Raw genomic sequence first — 9,075 nt, 5'->3', positions numbered from 1 at the left:
ATTTGCTGTAACCCAATATCTCCCTGATGGAAGAGCCATTTGGGAGGAAACCGTAAAAGCATCAGGAAATGGGTATTAATTCACATCATGGCAATAAAAGGGATGGAGAGCGCTGGGGCAGTGAGGGTGAATGGGGCTGGGGAGCACAACCTTTAGGAATGGGACCCCCCACACTAGTAACTGGGAATTAAACCCCCTCTGGGTCTTTTTGGGCCGAAAGGGGGAGGCTGCAAGGTGGGAACGCCAAGGTCCTGCCCACTGGGGGGTGAGGGGTGCGGGCGATGCTTTGGGGAGCCTGGGTGGGATGCATGGGGGACCCCCCTCTCCACCACAGCGGGAGCCCTGGGCTCACCGCACACACGGGGCTGGAAACAGCGCTGGGGAGCAGGTTGTGGCACATCCCAAAACAGCAGCAGAGCCCGGGGAGGGGGCCGGGGGGGCGCGGGGCAGGGCCCGCGCTCCTGCCCCTCGTTTCAGGCATCCAGGAGGCGCGTTTCCAGGGATGGGTTTCTCCCGGCGGGCAGCGGCAGGACAGGCGGCGGAGGCGAATTTTGCTGAGTGGCTGCTTTTTAAAAATAACTCTGCCTTTGTCAGCAGGTCAGGGTTGCTCCAGATTGAATAATCGCAGCCGCCCGGCCCTCCCCTGCTCCCGGGCGCTCGCTGGCAGCGCCAACCCGGGATGCTGGACCACAGCCCCTTCGCCAGCATCACTGTCCCCAGGGGCTGGACACGATGCTCTGCATCCCCCAAACCCCACATCCCTAGGATTTGGGGGACACAGGGGGAGCTGCAGGAGGAATTAGGGTGTACAGGGATGGAGCCATTGGGTGTTTGCTCAAAGGGCTGACTCACGCGGTAATTACGCTTTAAATGTGAGCACGTTTGTGCCGGGATGAAAGATGCTCGCAGAGGGCAGGGAGCTCGCCTGCTCTCCCCCACCGAAGGCTCCGTCGCAGCCGCCACCGCAAGAACAGGCTGCTCAGGGCAGTGGTGGAATCACTGCCCTGGAGGGCTGGACAGACAGACATGAGGTTCTCAGGCCATGGGGCAGGGACAGGGCTGGGGGAATGGTTGGACTCGATGATCTTGAGGGACTTTTCCAACCAAAATGATTCTACGATTCCATGATCAGTTGGTCCTTCCCTTGTTGCAAAATGCCTCCCTGAGCCCTTCCCGTTCAAATCAAACCCTTCCGCACGTTTAGCTTTGGGGTGAAACACCAGGGAAGGGTCAAGGGGGGAGGATTTGTCCTCCTATCCCTCCTCCTCACCCTCCATGCTATTTCAGAGGTGAGAAAGGTAAACGTAGCTTTGGTTTTCCTCTTTTTTTTTAAATAATAAAAGCAGGGAGCAATTTGGGATGCTGCTGCTCGTGGTTTGCTGGCGCTCTCCGGGCTGCTGGGGAAAAACGGGGAGGGGGGGTATAAAAGGTTTCATGCGGTGAGCCGGGCACTTGGGGAAGAGGCTGAAAGGGGCGGTGAGTGCTTTGTATTTCATGCTTGAAGGCACCGAGGCTTTTACCAGCCTTCCCGCGATGATTTAAGACCAGCTTTGCAGTTCAGGAGGGGATCAAAGTCACGGCTGACGGCTCGGCGGGACCCCCAGGGTTTGCACACGGTGCAGCCTGGTCCTGGCTTGGAAATGCCCCTTGTGGGCAAGTACCAGCTGTGGGGCGGCTACGGGAGGGAATTGTTGCCCCTGAGGGTGGTGAGAGCCTGGCCCAGGGTGGCCAGAGAGGCGGTGGATGAACTGGAGACATCGCAGGCCAGGCTGGACGGGGCTCTGATCTGGGTGACAATGGCTCCACCGGGCTGGTCCATGAACCTTGAACCCCCAAATGCCCCCACAGAGCAAGGATATCTCCTCTGGGTCCCCCCTCTCCACACCCCCATCCCAGCTGTGGGTCTCAGCCCTGCCCCATCCCAGCTGTCCTGGATCCATCCCAATCCCCCCACCCCAGGGCTATATTAACCCTGAGCATCCCCAGCTGATTGTCCTTCTCTGGGCTTTGTTTTTTGCTTTGTAATTCTATCTCAAACCAGGCCTGTAGCTGCTCATCTCCTGTGCCACGGGCTCTTCTGCTTCATCCCGGGTGAGATGCAGATGGAAAAACGGGGCGGGAAGGACCAGGGATGCTGCGGGGGGGTCAGATCGCTGTGAGTAACCAGTGTGAGCAGCAGTGGGGGCTCTTGCCGTGTGCTGTGAGGTTTGTCTGCAGCTCGGGGCGGGGAATGCAAAGGAGAAGTGAGGGTGTGAGCAATGGTCGTGCAGGACCTGAGGCTACTGGGGAAAGGAGGTGGGGCTGTGAGCCCCGAGTCCAGGTTTGGGGGTGAGAGCGGTCAAGAATGGGGATGTTTTGGGGTTGGTGAGTCTGAGCTTGTGGGGGGAGCATTGAGGGAACCGGTGGGTTTGGGGTGTACCAGGATGGGGAGTGGGAACAGCTCAGCATCACGGGGAGAACAGCCCCTCCGGGACCCCCGGCAGTCAGGAGAAGGGCACAGGGGCTGCAGTCCCCCCGGGGGTGACACCAGCCGAGGAAGGAGCCCCCCCATTTGCCCCAGCCGTGCCAAGGGCTTTGCTGCAGAAATCCCAGAGGAATTCGATGTCAGGTTGCTCCAGGCCAGCAGCGCAGCGGGTTGGGGAACCGGGGTGCTCCCCCAGCCCAGACCCCCGTTGTGGCTCCACAGGGTGGGGACACAAGGACCCCTCACCGGGGGGACGGGCAGAGCCGATAACCCCCCTGGCTGCCCTTCCTGAGCAGAGGGAGCCGCAGATAACAGCACTGCGGGTAGAGCAGGGCTCAGCTCCAGGCCTGGCTTAGCCTGATACCAGCCCCAAAGAGTGACCTCTCCCTTAGGCTTGGCTCAGCCCAAATTTCTCCCCCACCCTGGATAAGCAGCTTCCATTGCTCTGATTGACCCGGGTGATACCCCCGCTATGTCCTTCCCCTGCTCTTAGTCAGGTTTAACCACACTTTGGGAGGAAAAAATCTTGTTTATTATAAAGCAGAGACCTGCAGCGATGCCCAGATCTGCCTACAAACCCCCGCGAAAGCCTCCGGCATCGCAGGTTGAGTTGGCAAGGGGGGGAAGCAGCTGCTTTGGGGATTATTAATGAGCAACGAGTGATGGGAAAGGAGAGGATCAATTGAAACAAAGGAGTTCAATGGTAAAAAGAAACATTTGCGGAGTAATGGGAGTCCATTTCTCCAGCCGACTGTCGGAAACGCATCCTGTTAAACATCCATCAATTATCCCAGCTTGCAAATGCATTAAGGTAATGAGGAATTATCCATCACATACACTTAAGGCCGGTGCCCCCCCTCTGCCAGCCGCCCTGCAAAGAGCCACTTCAGGAAGGGAAAATGACCTGAAGGCGGATGGAAATGGGGGGGCAGCGAGGAGGCCCCGGGACTGCGTCCCCCGAGCCCAGTCCAGCCCAGAGGATGTTTTCCCAGCTCCTGGGCTTGCCTGGCTCCTCCAGTGCCCGTGATTCCTCCCGAGAGCTGCGGTGACACTGGCTGGTGGCCCCCTGGGCAGCTCATGTACCTGCTCTGTGCCTCAGTTTCCCCATCCCTCCTGCAGCCACCCGTGGGTGCTGCTCACGTCTGCACCGTGTCACCCATTGCCTCTTTTCCCAGGAACAGAAGTAGTGGTGAGTGTGGTGTGTGGTCTGGTAACTAAATTCCCCAAAACCTGCACTCTGCCACCGCCTCCCCCTTCCCTTGCCCGTGGGGGGGATGGAAGCGCAAAGTTGGGGTTTCTCCTGTCTCTGAACCCGCCTGGTTCTGCTCAGAACCACCTCACATGGGTTAATGGTTGGACTTGGTGATCTTGAGGGTCTGTTCCAACCCAAATGATTCCCAGCTCTCCACACCCCTCGCTTTGTGACTGGCAGGTTCCCCAGTCCTGGGGAGGAGGTGAGTGAACCAGCGCAGTCGCATTTCTGTAAGTAACGGGGTATAAATAAACAGCTCTTGGGCTCGTCTTTCCCAGGGCCGGTGCCTCCATGTCCCAAACGCCTCTGGCAGCCCTGTCCGGGCTCCGCAGGGCCACCCGGGCTGGGTCCCAGAGTGTCCCTCCAGCTGTGGCTCCATGGAAAGCTGAGCCTCCCTGGGACGGCGCTCGCTCTGATAACAGCAACTGCCATTAGGTGTCACAAGAGCATCAGGTCTCTGCTCTTCCCGGGAATGGTGCCCTGGGGTGGGAGAGATGGGGTGATGAAGAGGCCCTGGGAGCTGGAGATGCCCCAGCAGCGGAGATGAGCTGCATGGACCTCGTGATGCCACAGCGGTCACCATCCTTTGGTGACCCAGCTGTCCCCTTCTCTATCACCTCCTGTGTCTCCTGCCCTGGCACTGGGGACAGGTGGGAGGTGGCCATGCGTTCCTGCTGTCCCCCACTTGGCCTTTGGCTAACCCGCTGTGTTTTATTGCACGAAAGCAAAAGCAGCGGCTGCTCTTGAAGAAGAGGCTGGTGCTGGTGCCTCGCTCAGCACCGTGGCTCCTCCCAGTGCCCTCGAGAAGCCCAAGGGTGACATATCTGCAAAAACGTCGCATGTTCCTCCCCATGCAGGACGTATCCGGCTGCGAGGATGCAGCTGGGGGGGCTCTGGGTGGTCACCCATGGGGGATGTTCCCGTTTGTCCCCTCCTGGGATTCCTTGGTCCTGGCCACGCGTCACCTCCCACTGCCCTGTGCTGGGGGGGCAGCTGCTACGCTCAGATAATCTTCCAGGAATTTGCAATTCTTCTCCCAAAAGCCATTTCCTTCTTTGAATTTTGCAACACGACCTGAAACAAAGCAGCATCCAGGGCTCAGCGCCTCGATAAGGCACCGCTGGGAAAAGCCTGGCTCTCCTCTCCAGCACCGGGCACGAAGCTGTGGTGAGCTGATAAAGCCGAAAACACCGATTTCCCTGGAGCGGGAGCAACTCGGGAAGCATCTGTGCCCCTTCCCTCCCACCGGCTGCAGGGGATGGAGGTGTCCGAGCGGGAGAGCCCCAGGCGCTGGGCCGGGGTGGCTTCCTGGCCCCGGGTGACCTCCCAGCATCACGTCATCTCTCTCCGCTCGGAGAGGCTGAGTTCATGTCTGGCCTCCCCAGGGCTGGGGATGGAGCCTGGTCTGCCCGCCCGGCCCGTGCCCCGGAGCGGGGGTGACGGCCACCTCGGCAGCACCAGCATCTCGGCTGGATGTGGGGTCAGCATCTGCTCTGGGGGACGGAACCGGGGTGTCCCAAGGCACCGCGCGCCCCTGGCTCACCCCAAAGCCCCGGGTGCGGGACTCGCAGCCTCGAGTCGCCGTCCTGCAGCTGCCGGTCGGGAGGCACGGTGAGGGGCTGGCGGCCTGGGGATGCTTTCCCCGTGACTCACAGCATTCCTCGCAGGGCAGCGGCGGCCGCGGGACACCCTGACAGCCCTCGCCGCCCCTGCCCTCCGCTTGAACTCCCCTGGCAAAGCAAAGTTCCCCCCACACCGGCTGGGCTGGGCAGGGGGAGGCAGCGGGGTCCCCCCGATGGGGACGGGTGATGGAGCCCATGGGGGTATTTGTGCCTCTTTGTGATTTGCAGGTTTCCTCCTCTTCTGCTGCTGGTTCTGCAGAATCCTGAAGAGGAAAGGGCTCCCTGATGCAGCCGCGGATGCTCCCCGAGCCCAGCTCTGTGCCTCAGTTTCCCTGTGCCACGGAGAGGAGAATGTCACCAACCCCTCTGATGCCGTGGGTGGAGGTGAGAGGGTTCCAGCTCCTTCTTCTGCCCCAATTTGTGCACATCCCACCCCTTCTATGGCTCCGATTTCCCCCCACCTGAACTATTTCCCTTTGTCTTTTCAACTTGAGCCCTTTGTACTCCTGGGGACCCTCGGGCTGCTCCCCCTGGCACAATCCTGCATCTCGCTGCATCCCACCAGCCCAGCTCGTTGCCATCCAGGTGACACGTCACGAGTGGGTCAGTTCATTGCTGTAATACCCCTTCCCAGCCAGGAGCAGGGCAGGAGGAGCAGAGCTGGTGACAGCAAAGTGTCCCCGCAGCACACGAACAGCCATCGCGGCCGTGTCCCGCCAGCTGCCCCCGCGCTCAGCACGCAGGAATGCCGTGAGTTTGCAAAGTGGTTTCAGCGAGACGTTATCTAATGGAGGAGGAGGAGGAGGAAGGCGGATTAAGCCAAACCCACACCACCGGCTTTCAATTAAACCAAGCGAATTTATGGCTTCTCCCTCTGACACAGTAAACACACGCTCCGAGCGGCCGATAGGGTCCTGACCCGGTGTTTCCCCCCCGTGTCCTGGCAGGCGACAGGAGCAGCATCCCATGGGTGGGAGCGACAAACCCTCTGGGCTTTGCATTATTTACCACTATGTGAAGTGCAGGGAAATGTGGGTGATGCTGCAGTGGGCAGCGTGCCCGGAGCCGTCCCCAGGGACCTGGGCTGTGGATACAGGGAATGGATCGGGGAGAGGTGGGGACCTGGAAGAAGAAACACCCCAGCAGCATCTGCTGGATGGGAGACATGTAGAGAGCCTCAGGCTTTGAGAAATGCAGGAGCACCCTGGATGGAGGGTGCTGCGGTCTGACGCTCGGTGCAGGCAGCCCTGGTGCCAGGCCCAGCCCTCCCTGGCTGTCCCTCCATGTCCCTGCTCTGGTCCTGCACACCCTGGTGCCTCAGTTTCCCCCTCAGAGCAGGGAAGGGTGCAGGCGTTCCGGGGGTGGCAGGAGCAGGGCGAGCCGGGCGAGTCGGATGAGCCAAGAGATGATCTCGCAACCGAAGCCAGGAGCATCCTGCTGGCACCGCGGGCAGGGCTGGGTGTGAGGTGCAGCCGCACGTGTGCCGGGGCACGTCTGGCACCCGCTGCCAGCAGCCCGGTCCTGCCCGGCTGCCTCCTCTGCCTGTCATGGGGGGATGGCAGCAGCCCCATCCCCTCATTCTGCACCAATGGGTCTGGTGGGATGAGAACGGTGCATCCTGACACTCCAACTCCAGCTCTGCCAGGCACCCAAGGCTCCCCAAGCTCTTGAGGTCACAGTGGAGGAGTCCTGGGCATCGTGTTGGTCCCTGGCTATGGGAGATGGGGCCATGGTAGCCAGGTTGGTGGCATAGATGGCTCCCCAGCCACACTGTGCCGCAGCAGCATCCGCGCCCCGGATGCAGGCACCTGGCCAGGAGGGTGATGGAGGAGCCAAGCGAGGCTGCCGGGGTGACGTCCTGGCACTGCAGCTGACGTCCATGAAGGGGAAATCCCTCCCTAGAGCAAATAAGTGGCCAGGCTGTGCAAACCTGGCTTGGCGAGTGTCTCCTGGCAGGTATCTGGTCCCATCTGGCCGCTGTTTACCTGCCCGCTGGAATCCACCCTGCAAACTTCCTCCTGGAACAGCCCTGATAAGATGAAGGAGCCACGCAGGGGGGACCCTGGTATCACCGCTGACCCTGAGTCAGGGGGTGGTGATTCCTGGGGGACACCTCAGTCACTGCACAGGGTAACAGAGTGGATCCCGACAGCGTTTTGGGGGATGTGAGCACCCGGCTCCCACCAGGTCCCCAAGGCCGGGGCTGAACCCTGTTAACGCCATCCCAGCACTGAGCACCCCGGAAGCTGCAAATGGGTGTTCAGGGCTGCTGGGCCCCTTCCAGGAGGGTGTGGGCAGGTCACAGCATCCCCATCGCTGCCTCAGTTTCCCTCTGGGCCGGGTTCACCTGCCCCGCACGTCCCTCCCTGGCCCACGGCACTGGCTGCTGCGGCGTGCAGGGACCTGCCGCCACACAGGGAGGGGACCGAGCAGGGACATGCCCGGCCACGGTGCTGCCTGGTGCAGGCAGGACCCTGCCTGTCAGTGCCACTGCTGGTGGCTTCAAAGGCAGCCGGGACTGCTCCGTCCCCCGGAGAGACCTGACACACCTCGCCGCACCTTGCAGTGAAACACATCCACGCTCCTGCAAGCACCTGGGGTTTGCAGCACTCGGGGATGTATTTCCATCGCTACCAAGGGGAGACTGAGGCAGGGCAATGCAAGCCAGGTGGGAAGGATGGTGGCACAGCAGAGAGCAGCCCTGGCCCCGCGCTCGTTGTGAAAGCCGCCGGTTATCAGAGCGCCAGCGTCACGCTCGGAGCGAGCGGCTTCCAGGAAAGGAAGGAAGCGCGGGGTCACCCAGCCCCGCTGCCGCCCTGTTCCAGCAAACAGCCCGGGCCTGCTGATAATGGGGCCGTGTCACCGGCTGCCCAGGAATCCAGAGCCGCCGGCCGCACACGCTGCCCAAAACGTGAGATTTCCCCCTGTTTCCTCACCCATCAAAGCCGGCCGCGGTGCTGGGGTAGCGGCAGCCAGTGCTGATGCTGCGCGGCTCTTGCGCAGGGTGAGGAGCAGCATCACGCGTTGGCAATGCCCCAGTTCCACCCCAGTGCTGGTGGGAACTGGGAGGCACTGGGCTGGGTTTGCTGCACTGGGGGGTGGGAGGGTGCTCGGGGGGGCATTTCCCGCTGGGCTGCCCCAGCACAAGGCAGGTAACCCAGGTGCGAGGTTGAACTGGGACGTATAAGGGCAAAAGGGGGTGCGATGCCAGGTGCACTCCTGGGTCCTCTCCCACCACCTCCTGCCAGACACGGTCTCAGAGGCCAGCAAACCAGCAGGGCACCGGGCATCCCACCAAAATAGCGGGGGTGACCCCCTGCACCATCCTGCCAAGCAAAGTGCCCCAGGAGGGAGCAGGGACTGGAGCCTGGAGCCTGCTCCACCCCGATACTGAGAATAATTACATGATTATGCGATTTGGAAGCAAAGTGCAGATTAATCTCTGATCTCGTTAGTCCGTGTTTTACCATCTGCTTCGCACAGGCAGGAGAAGCCCTCGCCCTGCGGCACAGCCGGGGAGAGGCGATGGGGAGAGCCGGAGTCCCGCGGCGCAGCGGGACCTGGGTGCTTTAGGAAAGGTGAGCACGGGGACCCGAGCAGCTCATTAGAAGCGGATGCCACCCAAGGCACCAGCTGTCACCCACGGCCGCTTGTCCCAGCCCCGATTCCTGGAAGCCAGGCTGGATCCGGCTGGGCCGGGGCAGGGCATTGCTGCGGCTCCTCCTTTGACCAACACA

At 61.4% G+C, this 9,075-nt stretch overlaps 1 long non-coding RNA gene across 5 annotated transcripts; it reads left to right on the top strand.

The window, feature by feature from the left end:
* Window positions 1-671: 671 nt before the first annotated feature.
* LOC110364647 (uncharacterized) lies at window positions 672-8,766 on the top strand. Of its 5 annotated transcripts, none has more exons than XR_010467624.1 (4): window positions 672-1,289; window positions 2,042-2,091; window positions 5,567-5,722; window positions 5,973-8,766. It is a non-coding gene; the product is annotated as an uncharacterized LOC110364647 (long non-coding RNA). The 5 variants fall into 5 exon arrangements; XR_002423565.2 differs by having other exon boundaries at window positions 672-1,298; XR_010467621.1 differs by lacking the exons at window positions 672-1,289; window positions 2,042-2,091 and adding an exon at window positions 2,150-4,883.
* The last annotated feature ends 309 nt before the right edge of the window (window positions 8,767-9,075 follow it).

Source organism: Columba livia, chromosome 22, assembly GCF_036013475.1.
Source record: "Columba livia isolate bColLiv1 breed racing homer chromosome 22, bColLiv1.pat.W.v2, whole genome shotgun sequence".
In the NCBI taxonomy this organism is placed as follows: domain Eukaryota; kingdom Metazoa; phylum Chordata; class Aves; order Columbiformes; family Columbidae; genus Columba; species Columba livia.
This window is presented reverse-complemented; position numbering and strand designations above follow the sequence as displayed.